Here is a 16,623-nt window from a genome sequence, read left to right on the forward strand (position 1 = left end):
ACCCGTGGTGGGCAGAGTACAAATAGCCCATTATGGAGCTTGTGCTTAACTTAAAACAAACAAACATAATCCCTGAAAACTGTAATTCTGAAAAGGGAACTTTGGTTCGTTTTCATTTTTTTTTACTTCGCTTGGCATCGTGTATCACATCAAGGATAATATTTTCCATTTGTTACATCCTTGTACGTTGTATTTTTTATCGATTTTCCCGTTTTTTAGACATTCAATAAGCTCTCATCTCGTCATGATATCTCTAAACCAATCACAAAAAACTACTTTTCTCTTACCACTCCTGGCTTCGAAATACAGCACAACTTCATTATAGACCATATTTACCACGACATATGATTTTTCGTAATAATAACTCACGCATTGCAAGTATTTTTTTGTGGGCTATTGGATTTTTCAATTTGTTGCACCATTTTTTGGCTCATGGTTTAAATTGATCCTGTTAAAACAAGTTCATTTCACTCTCTCAACTAAAGAAACTATAACTTATCAAGATTTACATCGATGCCAAAATTATTATGTGTCATTAACCTCAGTATATTGAATTTTTATTCTTGAACACTTAACCTCATTGGTGCTTTCTAAATAAACTTTGAAAACTGCCATTTGTCGCACTTTTGACTTATTATATTGCTTTTTTTTTCTGGAAGGTCAATGATATAAGCATAGTATATAAAGATGTCTTCATCGCATGTTTAAATATTTTCTAAAGAAATATATCAGCACTTAATCATATTTCCTCAAGATGTCTATCCTAAATATTCACTCCTCTTCAACGGCTTTATCACTTACATTAAGTATCATAGAGAGGCTTCCATTAGAAAAAAAAATTGTTTTCAATTTTACCTTGGCTATTGCATTGTCGCCGGATCGTATCGGTTTTCTCGCTGAAAAAACATTCACATCACTTGTCAAACAATGGTGGTTTATGATGCATTGTTAATAATCATATGACAAGTATTTCATTCAGTATCCCACTCAGACCTGAACAAGCCTTCTTCAAAAGTAAAATAGTTATAATGTATGAGGTAAATGTATTCCCACGTGCCCAGATGAATATATCCTCTCAAGTCCAACTAATCCACTTTTCTTCAGTTATCGTTATTGGCATCATTACTGTTATTACCTTTATTTCTCTTTTGTTTTAAAAGAGCTTTCAGGATGATCCTCTAAACTGCTGTTTTGGGACTTAGGGTCATCTATACATTTTTCACATTCAGAAATATCATTATAGTTCAACGATAATATTTTCACCTGTTATTATTATTATTTTTTTTGGTGTGGTTGATATCTTCCAGTAGGATACTATTGTCTTTAATCTCTGGCTTAAAGTGTCCTCGTTCTGCAACACTTTTTAAAACAAATTTGAGTTTTTCGGATGCTGAATGCTTAGTTTTTAGATTTGATCTGTTTTACTAATTTACAATGTTTTAAGGGTGATAAAGTAAGATACTATATCAGAAGTGTTCTTAGTTGTATATCATCAACTTCAAATATTCCTAATCCAGAATAACTGGAATGAATCTGAACTCAGGTATACTGGTCTTTCGCTTTGCTTTACACAATGTTCATGTCTAGTTTCAATATGTAATTGAATACGTCATTCGTCAGCGACATATAAATAGGCAAACGCAATGAGGCAATATACTTAACTAATGTTTTTCACTTTCTTTTTATTCTATAGTATTGACGTGGTGGTCTTTTTCGATCAGCTCTAAGATGATATTATGCTACCAATTAATTGATCTATTGATTGAAAAATAATATCAGTGTCAGCATAAAATGTTTCACATATCCTACCATAAAATTATGTTGCCTTCTTTATGTGTTTAGAAAATGGAAATTGTCTTGTGATTTATTTGGCCCCTATTTTACTTGCATTCATTTAGGTTGTGGTGATATATCTATATCTATCTATCATACAGTTGTAGGAGTTATCTCTTGGTAAATTGATATTCACGCAAAACTACGCAAAGTTATCTGCGCTAGTCTCTCTTAATTTTGAGCTAATAGTCTATGGGGAGGTAGCTAATCTATAGTACCCGCCGCTAAGCCTTGGGCTACACTTGTCTGATCGAATAGTGGAATTTAACTGTTACACTTTTAACACACCTATGAGCTCAAGTTGCGGATTACGATTTTTATGCTGTAACAGGACGCGAAAAATGGACCTCGTAAATCCACAGTCTCGCACGCTAACCACTGCGCCACATCAGGCCCATAGTAGGACGCAATGCTGGGATGCGATATCCAAGAATCAATATTTTAAAGAAGCTACATTCTCTTCTAGCCATCATGCGTCTGATGGTGCTTAAAAAATAGTCCTCTGCCTATGTGGCTCTCGATGCCATGTCTTAGTTGTTCAAATATACACTACTTTTATATTAATAATAAATGTCTTCTGTCAGAAAGTAACTGATTTATAGAAAAGATGATTTTTTTTTTCAAAAAACACGTTAAAATGTTTGCGGAATGTATCATTTCAGAAAACCAAGTTCTAGAACTTTTTAACATTTTTGTGGACTTCTGTGCGAAGAGTTAGGAATTTAAGAAAGAAATAACAAACTTACATTTATATCGGATACGAATTCAATGCATACAGAAAGAGGAGTCAAGTTTATAAATTTAGGAGTTAAAGGAACTTTCGTGATATTTGAAACGTTCTGTGAGCCCCTATTTTGCTTCTTTTCTTTCGGTTTTTATATAAAATTCTTCAACGTCTTTGTTAGGGATTAGTAGAACAAAACCAATAGTCCATAAATTTAGTTTCAGTGAATATCTACTTTATGTTCTTAGATTAGACGGAAAAGACTTCTACCAGCAATAAACCTAGCCTTATGTATTATCTAAAATTAGTTTTCAAAGCTACTGATTTTTATAGTTCACTACCATATTTAGCAAACTTATAGGAAATTTGGCTTGACTTAATTTTAAGCTTAAGGAAAATAACATTTCTTGAACACTTCATCCCTTAACAAGGAAGAAGCGAGGTATTTATCCTTAAGTATTTTAGTACAGTTGCTTTCACAATGCTAAGAATACATTCATTAAAACCCCATAGAAGTCTGCATAGATAGAAACTTTGCCATGAGTTAGCTAAATATTTTGTACAGATTGAAACATAGGCTAATAGACAGTCTAAAGATTAATAGGTATGTCATAGTTTATGAAGAGGAAAACTTAGTATTATTTCAAGCTTATTAAAGCTTAGAATAAGCTTAAACCTCTTTACTAGACCAATACTTTAAACAAGTGAATCTCCTTGAAAACAATGCGACCCTAGCAGAAATTATGCAGATAGTGCTGTTTCACCAAGTTATATCAATACTGCTTTTTTGAAAATTATATGAATAGCCCTCTTTCAAAATTTAGTAGATAGTAGTGCTTTTGAAAAATTACAAATAGTACTTTATCTGATATTTTTTGTAAATAATACCGTTTCAGAAAATTGGAAAAATGGCGTTATCCATAGTTTTTTCAGCCGCGGCATAGTGGCTCATAGAACGGCTCTGAGTTTTGTTTATTTCAAGTACAAACTTTTAGCTCATACCTCCGTCATATGTTAATTTTCTTTAATCCTTCCTAAAATAATTTCAATTTGAAGGTAGGTTGGTAGAGATCCTGATGAGTGATAAAATTGAATTGGGTATACGCGTATCCCACGCTTGGTATTACTGGCTCACAAAAACATAGTTGGTAAAAAGGAAAAAAAAAAAAGGTCTCGCAGCTTAATTTTCTCTAATTCTGCCTGAAAGAATTTCAAGTGCCGCGGCTATTAACGAGTCCTTCTTGTTTTTTATAAGCACAAAACTACACAATGGACTACCTCTGCTATACCCATCGCTGGTATCGAAACCTTATTTTTAGCGAGGTAAGACCCAAGGCTTAACGATGATCCACCGGAGGTTTTCTGATAATATTGTGACAAGTGTTTTGTTTGAAAATTACAATTTAAAATGCTGTGGGATTCTTTGCTAAATAGAAATATAGAAGTCAGTTCTAAAGTTACGCAGATTTTTCATATCTATGTAATCCTTGGCACACTCAGAATTCCTTCAAGATTCCTTTTGAGTTACTCATAAAAAATAACAGTTTACGAAGGACTATTTCGTTTAATATAGCTGCACACACACACCCGTAAAAGTAAACAGTTTACGGTGGACTGTCTAGTTTAATACGTCTGCACACACATGTAAAAAGTAATGTTCTTAGTTGGACAGAAACATGAATTGTTGGTTTTAGAATAGTATATTATTTTATATTCTTCTGGATCACACGAATCACGTTGGTTACTGAAGTGGCTGACTATATTTGAACCTGTTAGACCAGGGATTCCCAACCAGGGGTGTTGGCACCCCCTGAGGGTGCGAAATGGTGGTCTAGGGGGTTTGCGGAAGAGGCCTATACAAGTTCAGTTTTGCCAAGAAGAAATGCCAAATGCACACTTTTTATGGCAGAGGTGCGAGGGCTTCTTTAGGGGGTACGATGGCCACAAAGGGTTGGGAACCGCTATGTTAGACGCTGTAGCTCGTCCCCAAAACTTGCTTACACAATAAAAACTATGACGTATTCTCGTTATAGTTTTTCTCAATATTTTGAATCGCGGCATAGTGGCTCGTATAACGGTTTTGAGTTTTTTTTTTTTAAGTACAAATTTTTAGCTCATAGCTCTATCTCTTGAACGATTTGAGATCTAATTACATCCGTGGCTATTGAGGATTCCCTCTTGTTTTACACACGTTAGTATTTTGCAATAACATACGAACGGACGACGTTGAAAACATCCACATTACTTAGTTTCAAATGTAAGTACAATAACAAAAATTGAGAAATGTTTTGAGAGAAAGAATAAATCTTATATAAGAGATCAACAAAAGAAAATAGATAAAAATCTATAGAGGAAGGAACGCTATATGAATGTAAAGCTGTTTGCTCTATCCAAAGTGTTGAAAGCTTGCAAGTTTGTATAGAAAGCTTTTTTTCATTTCGTTCTCTATGGAATTAGAAACGTTTCAGTTCCTAATAGAGAAGTCGTCGATAGCATGTTCGATACTAGAAGTTTTGTCTGTGTCTGTATTCCTAATATCCCCGACGGATATTTCTCGAAGAACCTGTAGTGTTTATACAGATTGAAAATATTAGATTCATAAACTATACACGAGTCACATTTTTACCAGTGATAAACAGGTACCGAAAGCATGAGAAACAATGAAGATAGAGTATATGTCCACATATACATAGCAAATGTTTCAAGGGAGTTTCAAAGGACTGTACTGGTTGAAAACTACAGTTCAATGATAAACCATCAGCTTCCAGGAAATGTAAGTAAACCTTCTATAGAGCACTTCTCTTCTCTCTTTTAAAATCGAAATTTCTCAATATGGATGTAATACACAAAGCAATATACACATTATTAACAGCCATTTATACGGGTTAGTAAACTAATGTAACTCCTCACTAATTTACCAAATCATTTCTTTGTTCAACTCAACCTAATAAAATTAGCACACATGAAGGTATAAGTTGCATAAAAATTATTATTTTAATTTTAATTATTAAAACATTTCGATTTACAATTGGCTTAACAATGAACACAAAAAGAAGTACATTTGTATTTCCCATGACTAATTATTAGTTTATTTGATTGCTTTCACCTTTAATGATTTAAGATTATTCGATAGAAAAACAAAACAAAATGACTCTCACTCTTCCAGATACTGTTGCGAAGTGCATAATCTGCACATTAGTAAATTAAAGCTCCAAAGGTGCACGAAGTTCACAAATAGAAATATTTTTAATTACTATAGTTCTTTTTTACAGATGTTATTTTTTATTAATGCATGTTTAATGTGTTTTCTTGTCTGTGGTACGACTGAATTTAATGCAACTCTAAAACATCACGTAGTTTTTATTGGTCAAAATCGCTGTAAAATGTTTACAAATAGTATGATGCCTGTTCAGGGGTTATCAGACATTTCATAAAAGAAACAATATGAAATAAAATACAGAAATCTATAACAAGAGAAGTATTAATTAAGCTACTCTTAGAAAACAACAACAACAACAACAAGATATCATCATAAAGAAAAACTATACTGAGCTAGAGTTAATTTAACTACCAATTATTCATGACCCCTATAATCTCAATAATGTTTTCTTTCTTTCATTCTATTTCTAAATTATTAAGTATGAATCCAAGGTTCTTGTAAATAAAGTTTATTTGGCTGAAGTGATTATCATTATTGGGATGATTTAATGGTGGGAAGTATTATAAATTGTTTGAAAATTAATCTATGTTGTAGATACTTTAATATTTTACGAGCATACCGGAGATGATGAAGAGACTGGGTATTAACAGGAAATATTTCCTTGGGGCCTTGGGTGTGTAGAAAATAAGATAGAAATGATTAATAAATTGAACCTATTGTTAAGCAATCATTCAAATCATACAGAAATTACTGAAAATCAAAACCATTAGTAAACTGGAGATTAATAATTTCAATTAAATAGCATGTATACACTACAAACTAGCAGCTGTATCCTAAGTGCTTAGGCTCAATAATTGATGATTATTCACAATCGAAAGGAAATAAGCCATGGATAAAAGCAAATCTCTAATAAATTTATAAAGTCAATCAAACGTATATCTTAAAAATATGTTTGATCATTCGTCGTAAAATTTTTCAGGTAGTTAGAAATAATGGATATTAAATTTCAACCTAATCCACATAAACATCTCTGCCATACCTTTCTCTCTTTTTAAGAGTTATTTCGTGAAGACCAGTTAATTTGAGTGAAAATGTACTAGAAGCATTGTGGTGAAGTCTTTTCAAGCCAAGCTATAATTCAATCGCTTCCGTCTAGATGACTACATGATACTGAATATTAAGTTGGCTGTCATGCGGATGTTTCAGGATGATATTGGAGGTTCAGTTTACTATCATGCAGATATTTTTGGGTGACACTGGAAATTCAGTTGACTGTCATGCAGATGTATCTGGGTGATACTGATAGTTCAGTTTACTGGTATGCGGATGTTTCTGGATGACACTGGAGATTCAGTTTACTGTTATGCGGATATTTCTGGATGACATGGAGATTCAGTTTAGTGTTATGCGGATATTTCTGGATGACACTGGAGATTCAGTTTACTGTTATGCGGATATTTTTGGATGACACTGGAGATTCAGTTGACTATCATGCAGATGTATCTGGTTGATACTGGAAGTTCAGTTCACTGTTATGCGGATATTTCTGGATGACCCTGGAGATTCAGTTTACTGTTATGCGGATATTTCTGGATGACACTGGAGATTCAGTTGACTGTCATGCAGATATATTTGGGTGATATTGGAAGTTCATTTTACTGTTATGCGGATATTTCTGGATGACACTGGAGATTCAATTTACTATTATGCGGATGTATCTGTGTGATACTGGAGATTCAGTTGACTGTCATGCAGATGTTTCTGGGTGATACTGGAAGTTCAGTTTACTATTATGCGGATGTTCCTGGATGACACTGGAGACTCAGTTTACTATTATGAGGATGTTCCTGGATGACACTGGAGATGCAGTTTACTGTTATGCGGATGTTCCTGGATGACACTGGAGACTCAGTTTACTGTTATGCGAATGTTCCTGGATGACACTGGAGATGCAGTTGAGTGTTCTGCAGATGTATCTGGATAATACTGGAAGTTCAGTTTACTGTTATGCGGATACTTCTCAGCAAGTATGATTGACATATGTATATATCTGATTAGAACAAAACGAGATCAATAGCGATATGTTTTTATTACCGACAACCTAGCTAAGAACGATCGAGCTGGACTAACATTAAATTAAAACAAATAAACCTTCATATGTTTATATTTTTATAACATTGATCCGGCTTAGAATACGTAGATTTGATGAAAAGTATTAGTTTCTCTATTTATGCATTTTGATTGACACAAGCTATAATTACATACCAGTTGTTATGCAGTGACGAATAAACGAGTTTAATTCACAAGAAAATAAACAAGTACAGTGTCAAAACTAACTAGGACACAAAGCAGAGATTATTACTTATTTAACTATGTTAAAATGAGAAAAGAGTTTACAGTAGAAGCTTGCTAACATTTTAAAAAACGTAGGTTAATTATGGAAAGATCAAACTCCAACTGTAATTAAATTTTCAGTTCTTACTCAAGGCTCCAAGTATGATGAACGTAAATAAAATGTATTATGAAACTAATAACAAGATTAAGTTACTAACGATGCATTTGTGTTACCTATATATAAGAAACAGAAAGAAATATACGGGTATTTTTTATATTTCGACCTGTACTATTGATACTCCATTACTTTACCACGTACAACTATTTATATATCTACCTTCATTATACTTCTTAATTAAGGTTTAGAGGTTAAACTCTTCCATCTTGAAACAGTTAAAATGGAGAATTTGTTGTTTGCTTCGTGCTGATGGTCAAGAGGAAATACACGTCACACAATTTAAAATTCATAATATAACATTTTGTACCAAGATATTAGTTGGAACAACGTTATCGATTGACTGCTCTAGCCTTTCCTTGTAAGTAGTAGTCAGCGGTCAGCAGCCTTGTGGATCGATAAGACTAGTTATTGCGCAATGACATTAAACTGACAACTACGCTCACGTGTCTTCTTTTAACTCAAGTTACAATAACTACCTTCTTGGGAATTACCGACTTCTTGTCATCTCACACAGTCCAACAGCAGAGCTATGTATACAGTTACGTTTAAAGATATATTGTCAGCAATATCTGTTCTTAAATAGTTGAAGTAATTGGTACGCGGGCCTCATTTATTTGTCCTCCATTACTGAATATATAAGGCCAAAATAGTTTTTAACAGGGCACTTGTTGTAAGAATGTTTTATTGTCTTCATTAAACATTGAACGATATTTGTTGTAAATTAAGAAGTGGAAGCTTCAATAAGGTTTTGAAAACTTACACCCTGTAATATCTCAGCACTATGCACAGTATATGTATAACAATTATTAGTTCTTAAATGCTTACGGTAAGCATGAGCTAGGTCATTTGACCTGTAAAGTTACATTGATAAAACCTTTGAAGGTAATGAAACTTAGGAACGTTTATTATTTACAGAAATCTATTTTTTGAATTTGTGAGTTCTTCTGAAGAGGTGCAGCCTTGAAGCTAGAGTATAAAAGTAATTTAGTTATTTGCTTTCTGATGAATTAATAGTTCATTCTAACAAAGACATTTATACTTATTTCTCTCTCTTTCTCGTATACATATGAAAGAGAAAAGGTGGTTCAAAATAGCAAAAGGGAGAAATTCAGATATTCTGCACTAAATGTTTGTACAGCGTTTATAACTTTCTCATAAAGTGAGTTAATTTTAAAAATAAATATCCAAATTATACTATTTTCAAATACATTTTGCTAGGAATTTTAAGTTTTTAGGACCATCTATGCTGCTTTCACATGTGTTTGTTTTTATATTCTACAACCTTCCAACTACTCCTTATAACTCGCATTTTTAAAGAAAGATTTTTAACATCTGGTGAAATAATTTGAAACGGAATTTTCAACCTAATCGGCACCTTATGTGCACCTAGGCTAAGAAATTAGGTCGTAGAACCCTAGGGTTAAAGTATAGCCACCACTGATTTGAACTATTGGCCAGCTAGCAGCACCCGATCTTTAAACTAAATAACGAGTTTGACTGTCACGTTTCTAACGCGCCTACAACTAGACAGGAAGAACTTGTTCATTAAGTTTTTAACTTAAATGTAAATAACAATTTAAATCTTAGCGCTCTATCCTTTAAACGTTTTATATTATATAGGATGTTTCTTTTCAAATTAAGATTGATTTCAAATGTAATAAACTCATTTTCGATTTGGAATCTTTTAAGTTTAAAAATGGAATAAGACGACACGAATTCAGATTATGGGGAATATCAAACTACTGAATTTATTTGTACACCAATACTTCTTAATCTCTATGGAAGAGAATGCGGAATACAATTCAATAAAAGTTAAATTTAAAGAATATTTTTCAATTTAGTAGCTGTTACAACAATCAAATACACAGAAAATAAGGAGTTATTTGATAATACTATAACGCAATTTGAATTGCTTTGATATTTATGATAACTGTAACAATCAACAAAGTCTCTTAAACATAAATAGGAAAGAATTTCAGTCTAATAAAAATTTTCGTACATGCCATAATGCACATATCTTTAAATCAATCCATAAAAAAGAAATAGCGTACTAATATTTGATAAACTATTTATGTTAATAAATACAAGAAATGTTCAATTATATTTTTAATTTGTAAAACTCATATTTTGATTCCACCAAAAGTGGAGAAAGCACATTACAAATGTACTTATAAAACTGTAAATTGATAACCTTTCAAACCACACTGATTGGACGGTTGATTGAAGTTCATTAAAAGAAACAGAAACGTCAATTATCATGGCATAATAATTAAGTCAAACTTCTTGATTTCTTGTGGCTGGCATTTTAGAAAAAAGTAACACCAATAATGAATTTCAACTTGAAAATAATTTTGAGTTTGAAAGTGGAAAATAAGAGTTCAAGTATTTACTCCAGCGAGTTTAATTGTAGCTGGTTCGATTTTATGCTAATATTTCTATTAAAAATGTTACAAAAGTAAACTGTTGTCTAGTGAATATGTAGCTATTTTTTGCGGGTTAAGATGGGTTTACGAAATTATTGTAATTTGTCATGAAAAACCTCAAATATATCTTAATAAAAAATGCCATGATCAGGTTGATGGTGAGGTTATATTGAAAAGATTATCATGGACATTTTTTATCATTTTCTCAGCAGGAAATAAAAAATTATCAACTCCTCTTATAAAGTTCCTGTTATACTGTTATAGTGACACTCAGATTTGAGCCTGGAGTTTAATACAACAATAACGCTTTATAGACGCACCAGTTTAGAATAACTTGATTAAGATTAAAAGTGCACATGTTTTGTTTTATTATTATTAGTAAAGCGCAAGAAGAATTCTACGATTTTCAGTAAAATAAAACATTTTGTGAAGAAATGATTAATGAAAAATATGACTGCATTTATTGAATTAATAATCGCCCCCTCTCGCCTCCCAGTAGCTCAGCGGTAATTCTGAAGACTTATAACACTAAAAACCAGGTTTCGATACCCGAGGTGGGCATATCACAGATAGCCCATTGAGTAGCTTTGTGCTTAAAAACAAACAAATTCTTCCTCCCCAAGTAGTTGGGCTGTGGCAAACTACCCTGGATAGCAGGCACTTTGGGCAAACAGTTAGTTATTTAAGACAGTTCAGATATTTTAACGATTGGTACTGTTAATATATATATTTTAAAATCTAAGTAAATATTTCGGTTTTTTTCCATGTTTATGAACAAAGTATCCTCAATGAAAAGTTCACGTTGTTTCTTAGTTTACATTCCATCCTAGTGGGCTAGGGTGATTCTAAGTAGTTAAATTTCAAACGTTTGGGACTTTAAGCTATTGTTGTGGTCAAGGACGAATCCATATAAAAAGAAAGGTCTGTTGTATATTTTGTATAATGTATTTCATAGTCATGGTTATCTACTTATATTAAGCATTAAGATCGAATTTTAATGCACGTAAACTCATAAATATCATACGACGTAAACATTATATAAAATACTTGTAGTGGTGTTATTTTTTAGTATCAGAGGTTACGAGTTTTTGATAATTCGAACTACGAAAGGAATTTGGGAATGTTTTTAAAGCATCAAGTACAGTGGTTTGGTTTGAATTTCGCGCAAAGCTACACGAGGGTTATCTGCACTAGCCGTCTCTAATTTAGCAGTGAATTACTAGAGGGAAGGCAGCTAGTCATCACTACCCACCGCCAACACTTGGGCTACTCTTTTACCAACGAAGAGTGGGATAGGCCGTAACATAATAACGCCCCATTATAACGCTAGAAACCAGGTTTGGACTTAACTACAAACAAAAACCCGAGCAGTTTGGTTTGTTTTGAACTTCGCGCAAAGTTACACGAGAGCTATCTGCGCTACCTGTCCCTGATTTAGCAGTGAAAGACTAGACTAGTCATCACATCACCACCAACCGCCAACTGTTGGGCCACTCTTTTGCCAACGAATAGCTGGATTGACCGTCACTTTATAACGCTCCCACGGCTGAAAGGACGAGCATGTTTGATGGGACGGGGATTCGAACCCGAGTACCCTTAGATTGCGAGTCGAGAGCCCTAACCACCTGGCCATGCATCAAGGACAAAATTATGAACGGAAATCATTTTATCTGAACCTTTACAAATAATTGAAAAGAAATGTTAAACGAGCAAAAATTTTAGTAATTTAAATGTGAAGATATAAATTTAAAGTGCTGATTTAAGAGTTAAAAATTTAAATGTCAAGATAAAAAAAATTGAAGTGTTGATTTAAGATTTAAAGATCTCTCTCTGAGTAAATAACTATAACGGTGCTTCGAAGAAAAACCCATTTAAATAAGAAATGGCAAATGCTTTTGAAAACCGGGGATTTTCAAATCACGTCATTACAGAAGTCAGTGGAGATATCTATTGCATTCCTTGAATTATGAACTGACACTTTGATAGCGAAATAAGACAATACAACAGCGATGAGAAATATATTATAATGTGCTGAGCTTTCGCATTCAAAATCCTAGCATCCGAGTTGAATATACAATAAAGAGATACTTAAATTATCTAGTAAAGATGCTAACACTTGAAATATTTTATCAATCTGTTTCTTGTTTCCAACGTACACAATCACAGAATAAAAGATGTTTTAATGATCTTCACATTCAAATTCAATCAGAATGCTAATGCTATTTATTTTACATATGCACCAAACAATTTTAGTTGCGTAAGCGCTTCTAGAATTCGAACGTATCAAAGTCTAAATTAAATGTCAGAGGAACGTTTACATATACGAGGAGTATTGTGTCATTAAGTACTTACTGGAGAAATGTCACTTACGTTCTAACTTCAAATGATGACAATGGAATGTAAGAAAAGCTGAAACAAAGACTACCCTGTAGGTTAATTTTAGCATCATAGACTATTTGCTTCAATGACATTCAGATTCCGACTTTGAAATTTTCCTCTTAAAATAAAATTGAATGGAAGAGCCAAGATTAAAAGATCGTTTTATAACTCGTTATCTTAACTATAAAAAACTAAACAAGAGACATTACTTTGATGAAGTTTGGTTGAACGGACATGTAAAAACACATGTACAGAAAACTACGTTTCGTAAGTCTTCCACCTTTCGTCTTCGTGTCCGGACGTGAAACAGGCAGTTGCCGTTTATCCATCTTGTATACTCTGTCTAAATACAGTTTTAGAAATACAAGTTCGATAAATTTTGCGTTAATTAAGTGTATAATAGTAGGTCAGAGCTTGCATATAGAAAGGTAAGAAATCAGCAACATATAGTTATAACAAATTACAAAATGAATTAAAATATACTTCTGTCAATTACACAGGCCTGCAAATTTAAACTTTATAAAAGTTGTTTTGGTTTATAAAACGGATTGTCCATAATTCAGCTACGTAGATTTTGAAAATAATATTCATTTTTTTATCACGTAAGGATCTTTTACAAATCGTGAAAAAACTCTTAATTGGATCAAATTATTATTTCTTTTACCACAGTGAACATTTTTTATTATTATGTTTGGGTTGTAGAACAATCAATAAGACTCTGACGTCGCGATAGGTCTAGAGAAATCTATAGCCAGTAGTTGTCAACATTTTAAGCATAACAAAATGTGACCCAATTTCAATGAAAATGATTCACTTATGTAGAAGTACATATGACGTTTTGTGCAAAATATGTACGTGGTGGAGAAAAATGGATATCACTTTCGGATTCAGTGTACAGGAATTATTGTAGAACATGTAAAATTTTCAAGACAATAAAACCATCGCAGGCCTGTGTAATTTGTAATAAAAAAACTACAAATGTTTAAACTAAAAAATAAGATACTTTTTTGGAAATAAAAGATAACTACGAGTTTGTAGTAAAAGTTTGAAGTTAAGTGGCGGAGAATTATGAAAAAGAAATAAAACTGAAAAAGTGATATTCATGAGAATGGAATGAAAATCAATGACTACCACCCTAAAACAACAATTTAACGAAAAACAAATTTACATATGAATATTTAAAGTAAGTTATAATAAACATATTTATAAAACATTTAAACAATTTTAATTATTGGACGTATACAAACATTTTATTTCTATTTTTAGCACATTATATTTTATATGTGTGCATGAAAACACTACACTTGGTAATTCTAAGGAATACAGAAATAGATTCAGATTCACTGTAACATATTTACACTTGGTAATTCTAAGGAATACAGAAATAGATTCAGATTCACTGTAACATATTTTCCTCATATCGACTTATGAAACAAGAATGAAATGGTTTGGAAAATAAATCAGTAAATACACAGAAGCTTGTAATCAATATATTTTGTAATCGATTGAAAAAAGCCGACTGAGTGAGATAATTATTATTCAATTATGGTCTGAAATTATTTGAAAGTACGTACAGGTTATCATTATTCAAAATGTTTAGTTACAATAAAGACACGAATTATATCTTATTTTATTGAAACCCAAATTCTCGTTTGTTTCAAACTAAACTAAGTAAGTTGATGAAACCTCAAAGAAACTGAACATCAAACACTAAATATAAATTAGAACGAATTAAAACGTCTATAATCTTAAGGAAGCAATTAATTATTTGCTTAATATATTAATAGAAAACATTAAATATTGAATTTTTAAAATCAGTGACTCAAACCTGAAACGGTTTATCTAGAAATTTGTTGTGATACACATGGAATAAACCTTTTTTTTTAAATTGATGTATTTAAGAATGGGTAACATCTAATCAAATAAGGGAAAAATTATAATCTTTCAGTAATTATGAAATATAAAATGTAAATAAAAACATATTAGTATTTGACGTTACAACAATAAGAAAAGTTATTATTTATCTGGACATAAAATAAGTTTTATGGTATAGCATATTGAATGTAGAAATCTATATAGTAATTCATTTCAATGCATTATTGTGCCAGAAGACGTCCACAAAGTCATTTCCTGTAAAAAAAAAACTTATAATAAAATACAGAATGAATTTATAAAGGAAAATCAAATTTAATTTAATTAATTACGTTTTACAATGAAAAATATAGATTCTGAAGTGAGTCACTAAATGTAATATAAAACGGTTACGACTTTTTATAAAATACAGCAAATGACAACAATATAATTGATACTGTTAAGTGACTTTAACATAACAATATACAACTAGAGTAGACTTATGGGATGTAATGTACTCTATAGTATATTTTATGATAATATGAAATAAGCAAAAACTGAAATATGATTTATTATAAAGGGGGAGAAAGAACGGTCAAGTATTGTTTTATCAGCTTAGTTGATTCACAATTATAAACCTTCATACTAAAAGCATGATATCACTTTTGTACACGAAGCACATAAATCAGGCGTTATTTGATATTTTAAATCTGAACGGTACGTTAAGCAAAGCATTGGATAAACGGAGGCCAGGTCATAGGTCCGAAGTTTCATAGCCATCTCCAGTTTTGAACTGCTGACCAGAAGGCTACTCTAAATTAAATATCAGGAATGATAGTCATTTTTATAATGCAATCACAAATGAAGGTGCAGAACGTGTTCAAAGTCGTATCGTAGACTTAAACTCTGGAGTGTCTGATCCACAGCCAGGATTTTAACCTCTAATCCAGTAGTTCTTAAATGATTTTGTTCTCGGGCTTCTGAACTTTGTTTTTATTATGGCGTTTCTAAATGGGATCAAAACACTATACTACCGCTTCTTGTTCGTAATTAGGTAATCTTTCCATGGACCACCATGTTCCATCGAGCTCACAAGAAAACTGTTATCTTGCAATATCGAAAGCGAGATCCTACACCCCGTATTTGCTGAAAAATACAATCAAGAAATTATTTTTAGCTGCTTAATGTCAGATTAGTATTATCACACTGAATATCACATCACCTTACCTAATACATTTGTAGATGGGTTATATGGCTATTAAAATATTATATAGATAATTTTAAATAATTTCATTGACCTGTCTCTATAATTTGTGGTCAGTCTATATTTTCTGACTGCTCCGTTATTTGTTGAAAATGTAGGTGTAACCAATTACACACAAACTAAAATGTGTTTTTTTTATGAAGACATCAATTAAGACTAAAAACTTGCACTAGATAAATAAACAAACCCACATAAAATTACCTTTCCTTTACAAAAACATCTACAAATAGTTTTAGATCTATCTGTCTATCTATGTATTTATAAACAACACAGTGCTGATTAGAAAAGTTTGAGTATATTTAAAGGAGAGAGGAATGACCTCTTTCATGTACCTTTTGGTGAGGCCCGGCATGGCCAGGTGGTTAAGGCGCTAGACTCGCAATCTGAGGGTCGCGGGTTCGAATCTCCGTCACACCAAACATGCTCGCCCTTTCAGCCGTGGGGGCGTCATAATGTGACAGTCAATCCCACTATTCG

This window comes from Limulus polyphemus, unplaced genomic scaffold, assembly GCF_000517525.1.
Source record: "Limulus polyphemus unplaced genomic scaffold, Limulus_polyphemus-2.1.2 Scaffold21, whole genome shotgun sequence".
In the NCBI taxonomy this organism is placed as follows: Eukaryota; Metazoa; Arthropoda; class Merostomata; order Xiphosura; family Limulidae; genus Limulus; species Limulus polyphemus.